The sequence below is a fragment of the Channa argus genome, unplaced genomic scaffold (assembly GCF_033026475.1).
Source record: "Channa argus isolate prfri unplaced genomic scaffold, Channa argus male v1.0 Contig066, whole genome shotgun sequence".
NCBI classification, from domain to species: Eukaryota; Metazoa; Chordata; class Actinopteri; order Anabantiformes; family Channidae; genus Channa; species Channa argus.
The window spans coordinates 98,803-116,966 of NW_027125285.1; the positions used below are offsets into that span (position 1 = coordinate 98,803).

General features: G+C 45.8%; 14 non-coding genes across 14 annotated transcripts; all 14 read left to right on the forward strand.

Annotated features, from left to right (window-relative positions):
• Positions 1-217: 217 nt before the first annotated feature.
• trnak-cuu (transfer RNA lysine (anticodon CUU)) lies at positions 218-290 on the forward strand. Its single transcript has one exon. It is a non-coding gene; the product is annotated as a tRNA-Lys (tRNA).
• Positions 291-1,341: 1,051 nt separating this feature from the next.
• On the forward strand, positions 1,342-1,448 carry trnal-caa (transfer RNA leucine (anticodon CAA)). Its single transcript has 2 exons — positions 1,342-1,379; positions 1,404-1,448. It is a non-coding gene; the product is annotated as a tRNA-Leu (tRNA).
• Positions 1,449-3,234: 1,786 nt separating this feature from the next.
• On the forward strand, positions 3,235-3,341 carry trnal-caa (transfer RNA leucine (anticodon CAA)). The gene is made up of 2 exons: positions 3,235-3,272; positions 3,297-3,341. It is a non-coding gene; the product is annotated as a tRNA-Leu (tRNA).
• A 476-nt stretch (positions 3,342-3,817) lies between these two features.
• Positions 3,818-3,890, forward strand: trnak-cuu (transfer RNA lysine (anticodon CUU)). The gene has a single exon. It is a non-coding gene; the product is annotated as a tRNA-Lys (tRNA).
• Positions 3,891-4,941: 1,051 nt separating this feature from the next.
• trnal-caa (transfer RNA leucine (anticodon CAA)) lies at positions 4,942-5,048 on the forward strand. The gene is made up of 2 exons: positions 4,942-4,979; positions 5,004-5,048. It is a non-coding gene; the product is annotated as a tRNA-Leu (tRNA).
• A 1,063-nt stretch (positions 5,049-6,111) lies between these two features.
• On the forward strand, positions 6,112-6,184 carry trnak-uuu (transfer RNA lysine (anticodon UUU)). Its single transcript has one exon. It is a non-coding gene; the product is annotated as a tRNA-Lys (tRNA).
• A 427-nt stretch (positions 6,185-6,611) lies between these two features.
• On the forward strand, positions 6,612-6,718 carry trnal-caa (transfer RNA leucine (anticodon CAA)). The gene is made up of 2 exons: positions 6,612-6,649; positions 6,674-6,718. It is a non-coding gene; the product is annotated as a tRNA-Leu (tRNA).
• Positions 6,719-7,194: 476 nt separating this feature from the next.
• On the forward strand, positions 7,195-7,267 carry trnak-cuu (transfer RNA lysine (anticodon CUU)). The gene has a single exon. It is a non-coding gene; the product is annotated as a tRNA-Lys (tRNA).
• Positions 7,268-8,995: 1,728 nt separating this feature from the next.
• On the forward strand, positions 8,996-9,068 carry trnak-cuu (transfer RNA lysine (anticodon CUU)). Its single transcript has one exon. It is a non-coding gene; the product is annotated as a tRNA-Lys (tRNA).
• Positions 9,069-11,476: 2,408 nt separating this feature from the next.
• trnal-caa (transfer RNA leucine (anticodon CAA)) lies at positions 11,477-11,583 on the forward strand. Its single transcript has 2 exons — positions 11,477-11,514; positions 11,539-11,583. It is a non-coding gene; the product is annotated as a tRNA-Leu (tRNA).
• Positions 11,584-12,059: 476 nt separating this feature from the next.
• Positions 12,060-12,132, forward strand: trnak-cuu (transfer RNA lysine (anticodon CUU)). The gene has a single exon. It is a non-coding gene; the product is annotated as a tRNA-Lys (tRNA).
• Positions 12,133-13,835: 1,703 nt separating this feature from the next.
• Positions 13,836-13,908, forward strand: trnak-cuu (transfer RNA lysine (anticodon CUU)). The gene has a single exon. It is a non-coding gene; the product is annotated as a tRNA-Lys (tRNA).
• Positions 13,909-16,539: 2,631 nt separating this feature from the next.
• trnal-caa (transfer RNA leucine (anticodon CAA)) lies at positions 16,540-16,646 on the forward strand. The gene is made up of 2 exons: positions 16,540-16,577; positions 16,602-16,646. It is a non-coding gene; the product is annotated as a tRNA-Leu (tRNA).
• Positions 16,647-17,122: 476 nt separating this feature from the next.
• trnak-cuu (transfer RNA lysine (anticodon CUU)) lies at positions 17,123-17,195 on the forward strand. The gene has a single exon. It is a non-coding gene; the product is annotated as a tRNA-Lys (tRNA).
• The last annotated feature ends 969 nt before the right edge of the window (positions 17,196-18,164 follow it).

Sequence of the window (18,164 nt, forward strand, 5' to 3'; positions counted from 1 at the left end):
TGAGGTGGCCATGATGTGCATGCAAACGATTAGTTCGAAGCAATTTATTCCAAGCCTAAGACTTACTGTCTGGAGGAAGATGCAGAAAACAAACGGCTAAATAGTTGCAGCTGATCTAATAGTGATTGCTGAAACAGAGTGGGACTTTGCTTAAACACGCCTGGAAAAATGTTGCTTTATTGAGGGTCAAAGGGTCTTTTCAGGTGTCCTATTAGTGGCCCGGCTAGCTCAGTCGGTAGAGCATGAGACTCTTAATTTCAGGGTAGTGGGATCGAGCCCCACGTTGGGCGGGGTCTCTTTTGATTATGGCCACACTGGAGAAGATCTGGGACCAACACTAAAACTGCAGAATAACTTGATTTCTTGTACAGCTGAAAATGAAAGTCACTGGGGGACTTTCATAGGGAACACCGAGGGTGGTGAGACCAGCGATGTTGTTCGGCTTAGACACAGCGGCACTGAAGAAAACACAGGAGGCAGAGCTGGAGGTAGCAGAGCTTAAGATGTTGAGGTTCTCTTTGGGAGTAACGAGGATGGACAGGATCAATAATGAGGACAAACGGTTAGTTCAAAGCAATATACTCCAAGCCTAAGACTTACTGTCTGGAGGAAGTTGCAGAAAACAAACGGCTACATAGTTGCAGCTGATGTAAGAGCGATTGCTGAAACAAAGTGGGACTTTGCTCAAAGACGCCTGGAAATATGTTGCTTTATTGAGGGTCAAAGGGTCTTTTCAGGTGTCCTATTAGCGGCCCGGCTAGCTCAGGCGGTAGAGCATGAGACTTTTAATCTCAGGGTCGTTGGTTAGAGCCCCACGTTGGGCGTGGTGCTTTTAATACGGCCACACTGGATAAGATCTGGGACCAACACTAAAACGGCACAAAACCTTGATTTCTTGTACAGCTGAAAATGAAAGTCACTTCCTGCAATTACACACAGTAAAGTAGCCAAATTACAGTCGGCTTTCACAGGGGAGCTGATTTCACAAATTGGGATATGGAAAATGACTTTACCCGACTAGATACCAGTCGGAGTACCGCAATTTTGTTGTCGTTTATACACGTAACCATGTTTCCAATCAGCTTTCTCAAACTGTGTCATCTAACCAACACTCCAACTGAAACCCACTAAACTATCAAACAAGAGCTTCACTCGCCTCATTACACTGTCATAAGATGCGCAAAGTCCCGACTGACGGCCCTTTCCAGCTGAGACAAAGGTGAGTATTGCAACAAATTGAGACTTTCCTCAAGAACACCTTGAGTATGTTGATTGAATTAGAGAATAACAACCTAATGACTTAGTTCCACTGTCCTAAAGAGTCGGCGCCCACCAACAGCTGTCAGCATGGCCGAGCGGTCTAAGGCGCCAGACTCAAGGAAGAACTCCTTCCCCAAAGGGACTTCTGGTCTCCAGTGGAGGCGTGGGTTCAAATCCCACTCCTGACATTAATTTTATCTGCATGTTGCTAATGATTTAGACATATTTGTATTGAACAACGTTGAAAACTTTAACAACTCGTGATTGTCTTTTGTTGCACAAAGCAAAAGACATGGCAACACTATTGCATAATCCTTCTCTACCATATACCATTGTGCTGCTGAGATAATGCTGCCGCAACATTCTTACGAGAATGCACCTCGGGCACTCCTGGCAGTAATTTCTGACCACGCGTCAATTACCCAATTTATTCCATGCCTAAGACTTACTGTCTGGAGGAAGATGCAGAAAACAAACGGCTAAATAGTTGCAGCTGATCTAAAAGTGATTGCTGAAACAGAGTGGGACTTTGCTTAAACACGCCTGGAAAAATGTTGCTGACAGATGAGGTTAGACTGGAATCTCCGTGGACTATGATGTTGCAGATGACATTGTGATTTGTAGTGAGAACAGGGAGCTGGTGGAGGAAAATCTAGAGAGATGGAGGTCTGCTCTGGAAAACTGAGATCTGTGTCAATGAGAGGGACCCAGGTGGAACGGTGAGGTTACAGGGGGCAAAGGTGAAAAAGGTGCAGGACTTTAAGTACTTAGGGTCAACGGTTCAGAGCAACGGAGAGTGTGGAAAAGAGGTGAAGAGGCCACTGCAATCAGGTTGGAACGGGTGGACAAAAGTGTCTGGTGTGTTGTGTGATAAAAGAGTGTCAGCGAGAATGAAAGGAAGCCACCGTCTCAAGACGGTGGTGAGACCAGCGATGTTGTTCGGCTTAGAGACAGCGGCACTGAAGAAAACACAGGAGGCAGAGCTGGAGGTAGCAGAGCTTAAGATGTTGAGGTTCTCTTTGGGAGTAACGAGGATAGACAGGATCAGTAATGAGGACAAACGGTTAGTTCAAAGCAATATACTCCAAGCCTAAGACTTACTGTCTGGAGGAAGTTGCAGAAAACAAACGGCTAAATAGTTGCAGCTGATCTAAGAGCGATTGCTGAAACAAAGTGGGACGTTGGTCAAAGACGCCTGGAAATATGTTGCTTCATTGAAGGTCAAAGGGTCTTTTCAGGGTCCTCTTTGAGGCCCGGCTAGCTCAGGCGGTAGAGCATGAGACTTTTAATCTCAGGGTCGTTGGTTAGAGCCCCACGTTGGGCGTGGTGCTTTTAATACGGCCACACTGGATAAGATCTGGGACCAACACTAAAACGGCACAAAACCTTGATTTCTTGTACAGCTGAAAATGAAAGTCACTTCCTGCAATTACACACAGTAAAGTAGCCAAATTACAGTCGGCTTTCACAGGGGAGCTGATTTCACAAATTGGGATATGGAAAATGACTTTACCCGACTAGATACCAGTCGGAGTACCGCAATTTTGTTGTCGTTTATACACGTAACCATGTTTCCAATCAGCTTTCTCAAACTGTGCATAAGCGTAACAAAAGGCTGCAAGCCCTACGATGGATGCTGAGGTTTTCGAAAAAGTAGCAATTCAGAAAATCCAGCTGAAACTGCAGCCAGACTTGGATACCCGTACAAACGTTTTGCCAAACAATATCGATCATCTAACCAACACTCCAACTGAAACCCACTAAACTATCAAACAAGAGCTTCACTCACTTCATTACACTGTCATAAGTTGCGCAAAGTCCCGACTGAAGGCCCTTTCCGGCTGAGACAAAGGTGAGTATTGCAACAAATTGAGACTTTCCTCAAGAACACCTTGAGTATGTTGATTGAATTAGAGAATAACAACCTAATGACTTAGTTCCACTGTCCTAAAGAGTCGGCGCCCACCAACAGCTGTCAGGATGGCCGAGCGGTCTAAGGCGCCAGACTCAAGGAAGAACTCCTTCCCCAAAGGGACTTCTGGTCTCCAGTGGAGGCGTGGGTTCAAATCCCACTCCTGACATTTATTTTATCTGCATGTTGCTAATGATTTAGACATATTTGTATTGAACAACTTTGAAAACTTTAACAACTCGTGATTGTCTTTTGTTGCACAAAGCAAAAGACATGGCAACACTATTGCATAATCCTTCTCTACCATATACCGTTGTGCTGCTGAGATAATGCTGCCGCAACATTCTTACGAGAATGCACCTCGGGCACTCCTGCCAGTAATTTCTGACCACGCGCACAACTGACCCTCCACATCAACTCACGTCAAGTGAGGTGGCCATGATGTGCATGCAAACGATTAGTTCGAAGCAATTTATTCCAAGCCTAAGACTTACTGTCTGGAGGAAGATGCAGAAAACAAACGGCTAAATAGTTGCAGCTGATCTAATAGTGATTGCTGAAACAGAGTGGGACTTTGCTTAAACACGCCTGGAAAAATGTTGCTTTATTGAGGGTCAAAGGGTCTTTTCAGGTGTCCTATTAGTGGCCCGGCTAGCTCAGTCGGTAGAGCATGAGACTCTTAATTTCAGGGTAGTGGGATCGAGCCCCACGTTGGGCGGGGTCTCTTTTGATTATGGCCACACTGGAGAAGATCTGGGACCAACACTAAAACTGCAGAATAACTTGATTTCTTGTACAGCTGAAAATGAAAGTCACTGGGGGACTTTCATAGGGAACACCGAGGGTGGTGAGACCAGCGATGTTGTTCGGCTTAGACACAGCGGCACTGAAGAAAACACAGGAGGCAGAGCTGGAGGTAGCAGAGCTTAAGATGTTGAGGTTCTCTTTGGGAGTAACGAGGATGGACAGGATCAATAATGAGGACAAACGGTTAGTTCAAAGCAATATACTCCAAGCCTAAGACTTACTGTCTGGAGGAAGTTGCAGAAAACAAACGGCTACATAGTTGCAGCTGATGTAAGAGCGATTGCTGAAACAAAGTGGGACTTTGCTCAAAGACGCCTGGAAATATGTTGCTTTATTGAGGGTCAAAGGGTCTTTTCAGGTGTCCTATTAGCGGCCCGGCTAGCTCAGGCGGTAGAGCATGAGACTTTTAATCTCAGGGTCGTTGGTTAGAGCCCCACGTTGGGCGTGGTGCTTTTAATACGGCCACACTGGATAAGATCTGGGACCAACACTAAAACGGCACAAAACCTTGATTTCTTGTACAGCTGAAAATGAAAGTCACTTCCTGCAATTACACACAGTAAAGTAGCCAAATTACAGTCGGCTTTCACAGGGGAGCTGATTTCACAAATTGGGATATGGAAAATGACTTTACCCGACTAGATACCAGTCGGAGTACCGCAATTTTGTTGTCGTTTATACACGTAACCATGTTTCCAATCAGCTTTCTCAAACTGTGTCATCTAACCAACACTCCAACTGAAACCCACTAAACTATCAAACAAGAGCTTCACTCGCCTCATTACACTGTCATAAGATGCGCAAAGTCCCGACTGACGGCCCTTTCCAGCTGAGACAAAGGTGAGTATTGCAACAAATTGAGACTTTCCTCAAGAACACCTTGAGTATGTTGATTGAATTAGAGAATAACAACCTAATGACTTAGTTCCACTGTCCTAAAGAGTCGGCGCCCACCAACAGCTGTCAGGATGGCCGAGCGGTCTAAGGCGCCAGACTCAAGGAAGAACTCCTTCCCCAAAGGGACTTCTGGTCTCCAGTGGAGGCGTGGGTTCAAATCCCACTCCTGACATTAATTTTATCTGCATGTTGCTAATGATTTAGACATATTTGTATTGAACAACGTTGAAAACTTTAACAACTCGTGATTGTCTTTTGTTGCACAAAGCAAAAGACATGGCAACACTATTGCATAATCCTTCTCTACCATATACCATTGTGCTGCTGAGATAATGCTGCCGCAACATTCTTACGAGAATGCACCTCGGGCACTCCTGGCAGTAATTTCTGACCACGCGTCAATTACCCAATTTATTCCATGCCTAAGACTTACTGTCTGGAGGAAGATGCAGAAAACAAACGGCTAAATAGTTGCAGCTGATCTAAAAGTGATTGCTGAAACAGAGTGGGACTTTGCTTAAACACGCCTGGAAAAATGTTGCTGACAGATGAGGTTAGACTGGAATCTCCGTGGACTATGATGTTGCAGATGACATTGTGATTTGTAGTGAGAACAGGGAGCTGGTGGAGGAAAATCTAGAGAGATGGAGGTCTGCTCTGGAAAACTGAGATCTGTGTCAATGAGAGGGACCCAGGTGGAACGGTGAGGTTACAGGGGGCAAAGGTGAAGAAGGTGCAGGACTTTAAGTACTTAGGGTCAACGGTTCAGAGCAACGGAGAGTGTGGAAAAGAGGTGAAGAGGCCACTGCAATCAGGTTGGAACGGGTGGACAAAAGTGTCAGGTGTGTTGTGTGATAAAAGAGTGTCAGCGAGAATGAAAGGAAGCCACCGTCTCAAGACGGTGGTGAGACCAGCGATGTTGTTCGGCTTAGAGACAGCGGCACTGAAGAAAACACAGGAGGCAGAGCTGGAGGTAGCAGAGCTTAAGATGTTGAGGTTCTCTTTGGGAGTAACGAGGATAGACAGGATCAGTAATGAGGACAAACGGTTAGTTCAAAGCAATATACTCCAAGCCTAAGACTTACTGTCTGGAGGAAGTTGCAGAAAACAAACGGCTAAATAGTTGCAGCTGATCTAAGAGCGATTGCTGAAACAAAGTGGGACGTTGGTCAAAGACGCCTGGAAATATGTTGCTTCATTGAAGGTCAAAGGGTCTTTTCAGGGTCCTCTTTGAGGCCCGGCTAGCTCAGGCGGTAGAGCATGAGACTTTTAATCTCAGGGTCGTGGGTTCGAGCCCCACGTTGGGCGTGGTGCTTTTAATACGGCCACACTGGATAAGATCTGGGACCAACACTAAAACGGCACAAAAGCTTGATTTCTTGTACAGCTGAAAATGAAAGTCACTTCCTGCAATTACACACAGTAGAAAATCCAGCTGCAACTGCAGCCAGACATGGCCACCCGTACAAACGGTTTGCCAAACAATATCGATCATCTAACCAACACTCCAACTGAAACCCACTAAACTATCAAACAAGAGCTTCACTCACTTCATTACACTGTCATAAGTTGCGCAAAGTCCCGACTGAAGGCCCTTTCCGGCTGAGACAAAGGTGAGTATTGCAACAAATTGAGACTTTCCTCAAGAACACCTTGAGTATGTTGATTGAATTAGAGAATAACAACCTAATGACTTAGTTCCACTGTCCTAAAGAGTCGGCGCCCACCAACAGCTGTCAGGATGGCCGAGCGGTCTAAGGCGCCAGACTCAAGGAAGAACTCCTTCCCCAAAGGGACTTCTGGTCTCCAGTGGAGGCGTGGGTTCAAATCCCACTCCTGACATTTATTTTATCTGCATGTTGCTAATGATTTAGACATATTTGTATTGAACAACTTTGAAAACTTTAACAACTCATGATTGTCTTTTGTTGCACAAAGCAAAAGACATGGCAACACTATTGCATAATCCTTCTCTACCATATACCGTTGTGCTGCTGAGATAATGCTGCCGCAACATTCTTACGAGAATGCACCTCGGGCACTCCTGCCAGTAATTTCTGACCACGCGCACAACTGACCCTCCACATCAACTCACGTCAAGTGAGGTGGCCATGATGTGCATGCAAACGATTAGTTCGAAGCAATTTATTCCAAGCCTAAGACTTACTGTCTGGAGGAAGATGCAGAAAACAAACGGCTAAATAGTTGCAGCTGATCTAATAGTGATTGCTGAAACAGAGTGGGACTTTGCTTAAACACGCCTGGAAAAATGTTGCTTTATTGAGGGTCAAAGGGTCTTTTCAGGTGTCCTATTAGCGGCCCGGCTAGCTCAGTCGGTAGAGCATGAGACTCTTAATTTCAGGGTAGTGGGATCGAGCCCCACGTTGGGCGGGGTCTCTTTTGATTATGGCCACACTGGAGAAGATCTGGGACCAACACTAAAACTGCAGAATAACTTGATTTCTTGTACAGCTGAAAATGAAAGTCACTGGGGGACTTTCATAGGGAACACCGAGGGTGGTGAGACCAGCGATGTTGTTCGGCTTAGACACAGCGGCACTGAAGAAAACACAGGAGGCAGAGCTGGAGGTAGCAGAGCTTAAGATGTTGAGGTTCTCTTTGGGAGTAACGAGGATGGACAGGATCAATAATGAGGACAAACGGTTAGTTCAAAGCAATATACTCCAAGCCTAAGACTTACTGTCTGGAGGAAGTTGCAGAAAACAAACGGCTACATAGTTGCAGCTGATGTAAGAGCGATTGCTGAAACAAAGTGGGACTTTGCTCAAAGACGCCTGGAAATATGTTGCTTTATTGAGGGTCAAAGGGTCTTTTCAGGTGTCCTATTAGCGGCCCGGCTAGCTCAGGCGGTAGAGCATGAGACTTTTAATCTCAGGGTCGTGGGTTCGAGCCCCACGTTATGCGTGGTGGTTTAATACGGCCGCACTGGATAAGATCTGGGACCAATGCTAAAACTGCACAAAACCTTTATTTCTTGTACAGCTGAAAATGAAAGTCACTTCCTGCAATTACACACAGTAAAGTAGCCAAATTACAGTCGGCTTTGTCAGGGCAGCTGATTTCACAAATTGGGATATGGAAACCGACTTTACCCGACTAGATACCACTCGGAGTACCGCAATTTTGTTGTCGTTTATACACGTAACCATGTTTCCAATCAGCTTTCTCAAACTGTGCATAAGCGTAACAAAAGGCTGCAAGCCCTACGATGGATGCTGAGGTTTTTGAAAAAGTAGCAATTCAAAAAATCCAGCTGCAACTGCAGCCAGACATGGCCACCCGTACAAACGGTTTGCCAAACAATATCGATCATCTAACCAACACTCCAACTGAAACCCACTAAACTATCAAACAAGAGCTTCACTCACTTCATTACACTGTCATAAGTTGCGCAAAGTCCCGGCTGACGGCCCTTTCCAGCTGAGACAAAGTTGAGTATTGCAACAAATTGAGACTTTCCTCAAGAACACCTTGAGTATGTTGATTGAATTAGAGAATAACAACCTAATGACTTAGTTCCACTGTCCTAAAGAGTCGGCGCCCACCAACAGCTGTCAGGATTGCCGAGCGGTCTAAGGCGCCAGACTCAATGGAGGTGTGGGTTCAAATCCCACTCCTGACATTACTTTTCTCTTCATGTTGCTAATGATTTAGACAAGTTTGTATTGAACAACTTTGAAAACTTTAACAACTCGTGATTGTCTTTTGTTGCACAAAGCAAAAGACATGGCAACACTATTGCATAATCCTTCTCTACCATATACCATTGTGCTGCTGAGATAATGCTGCCGCAACATTCTTACGAGAATGCACCTCGGGCACTCCTGGCAGTAATTTCTGACCACGCGCACAACTGACCCTCCACATCAACTCACGTCAAGTGAGGTGGCCATGATGTGCATGCAAACGATTAGTTCGAAGCAATGTATTCCAAGCCTAAGACTTACTGTCTGGAGGAAGATGCAGAAAACAAATGGCTAAATAGTTGCAGCTGATCTAAAAGTGATTGCTGAAACAGAGTGGGACTTTGCTTAAACACGCCTGGAAAAATGTTACTTTATTGAGGGTCAAAGGGTCTTTTCAGGTGTCCTTTTAGCGGCCCGGCTAGCTCAGTCGGTAGAGCATGAGACTCTTAATCTCAGGGTCGTGGGTTCGAGCCCCACGTTGGGCGGGGTCTCTTTTGATTATGGCCACACTGGAGAAGATCTGGGACCAACACTAAAACTGCAGAACAACTTGATTTCTTGTACAGCTGAAAATGAAAGTCACTGGGGGACGTTCATAGGGAACACCGAGGGTACTCGGTGTGTCATCTGGAAAGAGAAAAGTGGACAAGGTGATTTGGCGGCAGAACGAGGAACTTCAGGAGTGTATACAGAGAAAAAGGTTAGCTAAGAAGAAGTGGGACACTGCGAGGACTGAAGAGAGTCGACAAGAGTACAGGGAGATGCAGCGTAAGGGGAAGGTAGAGGTGGCAAAGAGCATATGAGGACTTGTATGCTAGGTTGGACACTAAAGAAGGAGAGGTGGATTTGTTCAGGTTGGCCAGACTAAGAGACAGAGATGGGAAGGATGTGCAGCAGGTTAGGGTGATTAACGATAAGGATGGAAATAAATTGACAGGTGCCAGGATTGTGATGGGAAGATGGAACGAGAACTTTTTAAGAGTTAATCAATGAGGAAAATGAAAGGGAACAAAGAGTAGAAGAGGTGACTGGTGTGGAGCAGGAAGTAGCCAAAATTAGTAAGAGTGAAGTGAGGAGGACGTTGAAGAGGATGAAGAGTGGAAAGGCAGCGGGTCCTGATGACATACCTGTGGAGGTATGAAAGTGTCTAGGAGAGGTGGCAGTAGAGTTTCTGACTAGTTTGTTTAACAAGATCTTGGAGAGTGAGAGGAGGGCCGAGGACTGGAGGAGAAGTGTACTGGTGTCCATTTTTAAGAACGAGGGAGATGAGCAGAGCTGTGGCAACTACAGAGGAATAAAGTTGATGAGCCACACAATGAAGTTGTGGGAAATAGTAGTGGAAGCTAGGCTAAGGGCAGAGGTGAGCAATATGGTTTCATGCCTAGAAAGAGTCCAACAGATGAAGTATTTGCTTTGAGGATGCCGATGGAGAAATACAGAGAAGGTCATGGGGAGTTGCATTGTGTCTTCGTAGACTTAGAGAAAGCGTATGACAGGGTGCCGAAAGAGGAGCTGTGGTATTGTATGAGGAATTCTGGAGTGGCAGAGAAGTATGTTAGAGTGATGGAGGACATGTATGAAAGCTGTAAGACCGCGGTGAGGTGTGCTGTAGGTGTGACAGAGGAGTTCAAGGTGGCGGTGGGTCTGCATCAAGGATCGGCTCTGAGCCCCTTCTTCCTTGCTCTGGTGGCGGACAGGCTGACAGATGAGGTTAGACTGGAATCTCCGTGGACTATGATGTTTGCGGATGACATTGTGATTTGTAGTGAGAACAGGGAGCTGGTGGAGGAAAATCTAGAGAGATGGAGGTCTGCTCTGGAAAACTGAGATGTGTGTCAATGAGAGGGACCCAGGTGGAACGGTGAGGTTACAGGGGGCAAAGGTGAAAAAGGTGCAGGACTTTAAGTACTTAGGGTCAACGGTTCAGAGCAACGGAGAGTGTGGAAAAGAGGTGAAGAGGCCACTGCAATCAGGTTGGAACGGGTGGACAAAAGTGTCAGGTGTGTTGTGTGATAAAAGATTGTCAGCGAGAATGAAAGGAAGCCACCGTCTCAAGACGGTGGTGAGACCAGCGATGTTGTTCGGCTTAGAGACAGCGGCACTGAAGAAAACACAGGAGGCAGAGCTGGAGGTAGCAGAGCTTAAGATGTTGAGGTTCTCTTTGGGAGTAACGAGGATAGACAGGATCAGTAATGAGGACAAACGGTTAGTTCAAAGCAATATACTCCAAGCCTAAGACTTACTGTCTGGAGGAAGTTGCAGAAAACAAACGGCTAAATAGTTGCAGCTGATCTAAGAGCGATTGCTGAAACAAAGTGGGACGTTGGTCAAAGACGCCTGGAAATATGTTGCTTCATTGAAGGTCAAAGGGTCTTTTCAGGGTCCTCTTTGAGGCCCGGCTAGCTCAGGCGGTAGAGCATGAGACTTTTAATCTCAGGGTCGTTGGTTAGAGCCCCACGTTGGGCGTGGTGCTTTTAATACGGCCACACTGGATAAGATCTGGGACCAACACTAAAACGGCACAAAAGCTTGATTTCTTGTACAGCTGAAAATGAAAGTCACTTCCTGCAATTACACACAGTAGAAAATCCAGCTGCAACTGCAGCCAGACATGGCCACCCGTACAAACGGTTTGCCAAACAATATCGATCATCTAACCAACACTCCAACTGAAACCCACTAAACTATCAAACAAGAGCTTCACTCACTTCATTACACTGTCATAAGTTGCGCAAAGTCCCGACTGAAGGCCCTTTCCGGCTGAGACAAAGGTGAGTATTGCAACAAATTGAGACTTTCCTCAAGAACACCTTGAGTATGTTGATTGAATTAGAGAATAACAACCTAATGACTTAGTTCCACTGTCCTAAAGAGTCGGCGCCCACCAACAGCTGTCAGGATGGCCGAGCGGTCTAAGGCGCCAGACTCAAGGAAGAACTCCTTCCCCAAAGGGACTTCTGGTCTCCAGTGGAGGCGTGGGTTCAAATCCCACTCCTGACATTTATTTTATCTGCATGTTGCTAATGATTTAGACATATTTGTATTGAACAACTTTGAAAACTTTAACAACTCATGATTGTCTTTTGTTGCACAAAGCAAAAGACATGGCAACACTATTGCATAATCCTTCTCTACCATATACCGTTGTGCTGCTGAGATAATGCTGCCGCAACATTCTTACGAGAATGCACCTCGGGCACTCCTGCCAGTAATTTCTGACCACGCGCACAACTGACCCTCCACATCAACTCACGTCAAGTGAGGTGGCCATGATGTGCATGCAAACGATTAGTTCGAAGCAATTTATTCCAAGCCTAAGACTTACTGTCTGGAGGAAGATGCAGAAAACAAACGGCTAAATAGTTGCAGCTGATCTAATAGTGATTGCTGAAACAGAGTGGGACTTTGCTTAAACACGCCTGGAAAAATGTTGCTTTATTGAGGGTCAAAGGGTCTTTTCAGGTGTCCTATTAGCGGCCCGGCTAGCTCAGTCGGTAGAGCATGAGACTCTTAATTTCAGGGTAGTGGGATCGAGCCCCACGTTGGGCGGGGTCTCTTTTGATTATGGCCACACTGGAGAAGATCTGGGACCAACACTAAAACTGCAGAATAACTTGATTTCTTGTACAGCTGAAAATGAAAGTCACTGGGGGACTTTCATAGGGAACACCGAGGGTGGTGAGACCAGCGATGTTGTTCGGCTTAGACACAGCGGCACTGAAGAAAACACAGGAGGCAGAGCTGGAGGTAGCAGAGCTTAAGATGTTGAGGTTCTCTTTGGGAGTAACGAGGATGGACAGGATCAATAATGAGGACAAACGGTTAGTTCAAAGCAATATACTCCAAGTTGCAGAAAACAAACGGCTACATAGTTGCAGCTGATGTAAGAGCGATTGCTGAAACAAAGTGGGACTTTGCTCAAAGACGCCTGGAAATATGTTGCTTTATTGAGGGTCAAAGGGTCTTTTCAGGTGTCCTATTAGCGGCCCGGCTAGCTCAGGCGGTAGAGCATGAGACTTTTAATCTCAGGGTCGTGGGTTCGAGCCCCACGTTATGCGTGGTGGTTTAATACGGCCGCACTGGATAAGATCTGGGACCAATGCTAAAACTGCACAAAACCTTTATTTCTTGTACAGCTGAAAATGAAAGTCACTTCCTGCAATTACACACAGTAAAGTAGCCAAATTACAGTCGGCTTTGTCAGGGCAGCTGATTTCACAAATTGGGATATGGAAACCGACTTTACCCGACTAGATACCACTCGGAGTACCGCAATTTTGTTGTCGTTTATACACGTAACCATGTTTCCAATCAGCTTTCTCAAACTGTGCATAAGCGTAACAAAAGGCTGCAAGCCCTACGATGGATGCTGAGGTTTTTGAAAAAGTAGCAATTCAAAAAATCCAGCTGCAACTGCAGCCAGACATGGCCACCCGTACAAACGGTTTGCCAAACAATATCGATCATCTAACCAACACTCCAACTGAAACCCACTAAACTATCAAACAAGAGCTTCACTCACTTCATTACACTGTCATAAGTTGCGCAAAGTCCCGGCTGACGGCCCTTTCCAGCTGAGACAAAGGTGAGTATTGCAACAAATTGAGACTTTCCTCAAGAACACCTTGAGTATGTTGATTGAATTAGAGAATAACAACCTAATGACTTAGTTCCACTGTCCTAAAGAGTCGGCGCCCACCAACAGCTGTCAGGATGGCCGAGCGGTCTAAGGCGCCAGACTCAATGGAGGTGTGGGTTCAAATCCCACTCCTGACATTACTTTTCTCTTCATGTTGCTAATGATTTAGACAAGTTTGTATTGAACAACTTTGAAAACTTTAACAACTCGTGATTGTCTTTTGTTGCACAAAGCAAAAGACATGGCAACACTATTGCATAATCCTTCTCTACCATATACCATTGTGCTGCTGAGATAATGCTGCCGCAACATTCTTACGAGAATGCACCTCGGGCACTCCTGCCAGTAATTTCTGACCACGCGCACAACTGACCCTCCACATCAACTCACGTCAAGTGAGGTGGCCATGATGTGCATGCAAACGATTAGTTCGAAGCAATGTATTCCAAGCCTAAGACTTACTGTCTGGAGGAAGATGCAGAAAACAAATGGCTAAATAGTTGCAGCTGATCTAAAAGTGATTGCTGAAACAGAGTGGGACTTTGCTTAAACACGCCTGGAAAAATGTTACTTTATTGAGGGTCAAAGGGTCTTTTCAGGTGTCCTTTTAGCGGCCCGGCTAGCTCAGTCGGTAGAGCATGAGACTCTTAATCTCAGGGTCGTGGGTTCGAGCCCCACGTTGGGCGGGGTCTCTTTTGATTATGGCCACACTGGAGAAGATCTGGGACCAACACTAAAACTGCAGAACAACTTGATTTCTTGTACAGCTGAAAATGAAAGTCACTGGGGGACTTTCATAGGGAACACCGAGGGTACTCGGTGTGTCATCTGGAAAGAGAAAAGTGGACAAGGTGATTTGGCGGCAGAACGAGGAACTTCAGGAGTGTATACAGAGAAAAAGGTTAGCTAAGAAGAAGTGGGACACTGCGAGGACTGAAGAGAGTCGACAAGAGTACAGGGAGATGCAGCGTAAGGGGAAGGTAGAGGTGGCAAAGAGCATATGAGGACTTGTATGCTAGGTTGGACACTAAAGAAGGAGAGGTGGATTTGTTCAGGTTGGCCAGACTAAGAGACAGAGATGGGAAGGATGTGCAGCAGGTTAGGGTGATTAACGATAAGGATGGAAATAAATTGACAGGTGCCAGGATTGTGATGGGAAGATGGAACGAGAACTTTTTAAGAGTTAATCAATGAGGAAAATGAAAGGGAACAAAGAGTAGAAGAGGTGACTGGTGTGGAGCAGGAAGTAGCCAAAATTAGTAAGAGTGAAGTGAGGAGGACGTTGAAGAGGATGAAGAGTGGAAAGGCAGCGGGTCCTGATGACATACCTGTGGAGGTATGAAAGTGTCTAGGAGAGGTGGCAGTAGAGTTTCTGACTAGTTTGTTTAACAAGATCTTGGAGAGTGAGAGGAGGGCCGAGGACTGGAGGAGAAGTGTACTGGTGTCCATTTTTAAGAACGAGGGAGATGAGCAGAGCTGTGGCAACTACAGAGGAATAAAGTTGATGAGCCACACAATGAAGTTGTGGGAAATAGTAGTGGAAGCTAGGCTAAGGGCAGAGGTGAGCAATATGGTTTCATGCCTAGAAAGAGTCCAACAGATGAAGTATTTGCTTTGAGGATGCCGATGGAGAAATACAGAGAAGGTCATGGGGAGTTGCATTGTGTCTTCGTAGACTTAGAGAAAGCGTATGACAGGGTGCCGAGAGAGGAGCTGTGGTATTGTATGAGGAATTCTGGAGTGGCAGAGAAGTATGTTAGAGTGATGGAGGACATGTATGAAAGCTGTAAGACCGCGGTGAGGTGTGCTGTAGGTGTGACAGAGGAGTTCAAGGTGGCGGTGGGTCTGCATCAAGGATCGGCTCTGAGCCCCTTCTTCCTTGCTCTGGTGGCGGACAGGCTGACAGATGAGGTTAGACTGGAATCTCCGTGGACTATGATGTTTGCGGATGACATTGTGATTTGTAGTGAGAACAGGGAGCTGGTGGAGGAAAATCTAGAGAGATGGAGGTCTGCTCTGGAAAACTGAGATGTGTGTCAATGAGAGGGACCCAGGTGGAACGGTGAGGTTACAGGGGGCAAAGGTGAAAAAGGTGCAGGACTTTAAGTACTTAGGGTCAACGGTTCAGAGCAACGGAGAGTGTGGAAAAGAGGTGAAGAGGCCACTGCAATCAGGTTGGAACGGGTGGACAAAAGTGTCAGGTGTGTTGTGTGATAAAAGATTGTCAGCGAGAATGAAAGGAAGCCACCGTCTCAAGACGGTGGTGAGACCAGCGATGTTGTTCGGCTTAGAGACAGCGGCACTGAAGAAAACACAGGAGGCAGAGCTGGAGGTAGCAGAGCTTAAGATGTTGAGGTTCTCTTTGGGAGTAACGAGGATAGACAGGATCAGTAATGAGGACAAACGGTTAGTTCAAAGCAATATACTCCAAGCCTAAGACTTACTGTCTGGAGGAAGTTGCAGAAAACAAACGGCTAAATAGTTGCAGCTGATCTAAGAGCGATTGCTGAAACAAAGTGGGACGTTGGTCAAAGACGCCTGGAAATATGTTGCTTCATTGAAGGTCAAAGGGTCTTTTCAGGGTCCTCTTTGAGGCCCGGCTAGCTCAGGCGGTAGAGCATGAGACTTTTAATCTCAGGGTCGTTGGTTAGAGCCCCACGTTGGGCGTGGTGCTTTTAATACGGCCACACTGGATAAGATCTGGGACCAACACTAAAACGGCACAAAACCTTGATTTCTTGTACAGCTGAAAATGAAAGTCACTTCCTGCAATTACACACAGTAAAGTAGCCAAATTACAGTCGGCTTTCACAGGGGAGCTGATTTCACAAATTGGGATATGGAAAATGACTTTACCCGACTAGATACCAGTCGGAGTACCGCAATTTTGTTGTCGTTTATACACGTAACCATGTTTCCAATCAGCTTTCTCAAACTGTGCATAAGCGTAACAAAAGGCTGCAAGCCCTACGATGGATGCTGAGGTTTTCGAAAAAGTAGCAATTCAGAAAATCCAGCTGAAACTGCAGCCAGACTTGGATACCCGTACAAACGTTTTGCCAAACAATATCGATCATCTAACCAACACTCCAACTGAAACCCACTAAACTATCAAACAAGAGCTTCACTCACTTCATTACACTGTCATAAGTTGCGCAAAGTCCCGACTGAAGGCCCTTTCCGGCTGAGACAAAGGTGAGTATTGCAACAAATTGAGACTTTCCTCAAGAACACCTTGAGTATGTTGATTGAATTAGAGAATAACAACCTAATGACTTAGTTCCACTGTCCTAAAGAGTCGGCGCCCACCAACAGCTGTCAGGATGGCCGAGCGGTCTAAGGCGCCAGACTCAAGGAAGAACTCCTTCCCCAAAGGGACTTCTGGTCTCCAGTGGAGGCGTGGGTTCAAATCCCACTCCTGACATTTATTTTATCTGCATGTTGCTAATGATTTAGACATATTTGTATTGAACAACTTTGAAAACTTTAACAACTCGTGATTGTCTTTTGTTGCACAAAGCAAAAGACATGGCAACACTATTGCATAATCCTTCTCTACCATATACCGTTGTGCTGCTGAGATAATGCTGCCGCAACATTCTTACGAGAATGCACCTCGGGCACTCCTCCCAGTAATTTCTGACCACGCGCACAACTGACCCTCCACATCAACTCACGTCAAGTGAGGTGGCCATGATGTGCATGCAAACGATTAGTTCGAAGCAATTTATTCCAAGCCTAAGACTTACTGTCTGGAGGAAGATGCAGAAAACAAACGGCTAAATAGTTGCAGCTGATCTAATAGTGATTGCTGAAACAGAGTGGGACTTTGCTTAAACACGCCTGGAAAAATGTTGCTTTATTGAGGGTCAAAGGGTCTTTTCAGGTGTCCTATTAGTGGCCCGGCTAGCTCAGTCGGTAGAGCATGAGACTCTTAATTTCAGGGTAGTGGGATCGAGCCCCACGTTGGGCGGGGTCTCTTTTGATTATGGCCACACTGGAGAAGATCTGGGACCAACACTAAAACTGCAGAATAACTTGATTTCTTGTACAGCTGAAAATGAAAGTCACTGGGGGACTTTCATAGGGAACACCGAGGGTGGTGAGACCAGCGATGTTGTTCGGCTTAGACACAGCGGCACTGAAGAAAACACAGGAGGCAGAGCTGGAGGTAGCAGAGCTTAAGATGTTGAGGTTCTCTTTGGGAGTAACGAGGATGGACAGGATCAATAATGAGGACAAACGGTTAGTTCAAAGCAATATACTCCAAGCCTAAGACTTACTGTCTGGAGGAAGTTGCAGAAAACAAACGGCTACATAGTTGCAGCTGATGTAAGAGCGATTGCTGAAACAAAGTGGGACTTTGCTCAAAGACGCCTGGAAATATGTTGCTTTATTGAGGGTCAAAGGGTCTTTTCAGGTGTCCTATTAGCGGCCCGGCTAGCTCAGGCGGTAGAGCATGAGACTTTTAATCTCAGGGTCGTTGGTTAGAGCCCCACGTTGGGCGTGGTGCTTTTAATACGGCCACACTGGATAAGATCTGGGACCAACACTAAAACGGCACAAAACCTTGATTTCTTGTACAGCTGAAAATGAAAGTCACTTCCTGCAATTACACACAGTAAAGTAGCCAAATTACAGTCGGCTTTCACAGGGGAGCTGATTTCACAAATTGGGATATGGAAAATGACTTTACCCGACTAGATACCAGTCGGAGTACCGCAATTTTGTTGTCGTTTATACACGTAACCATGTTTCCAATCAGCTTTCTCAAACTGTGTCATCTAACCAACACTCCAACTGAAACCCACTAAACTATCAAACAAGAGCTTCACTCGCCTCATTACACTGTCATAAGATGCGCAAAGTCCCGACTGACGGCCCTTTCCAGCTGAGACAAAGGTGAGTATTGCAACAAATTGAGACTTTCCTCAAGAACACC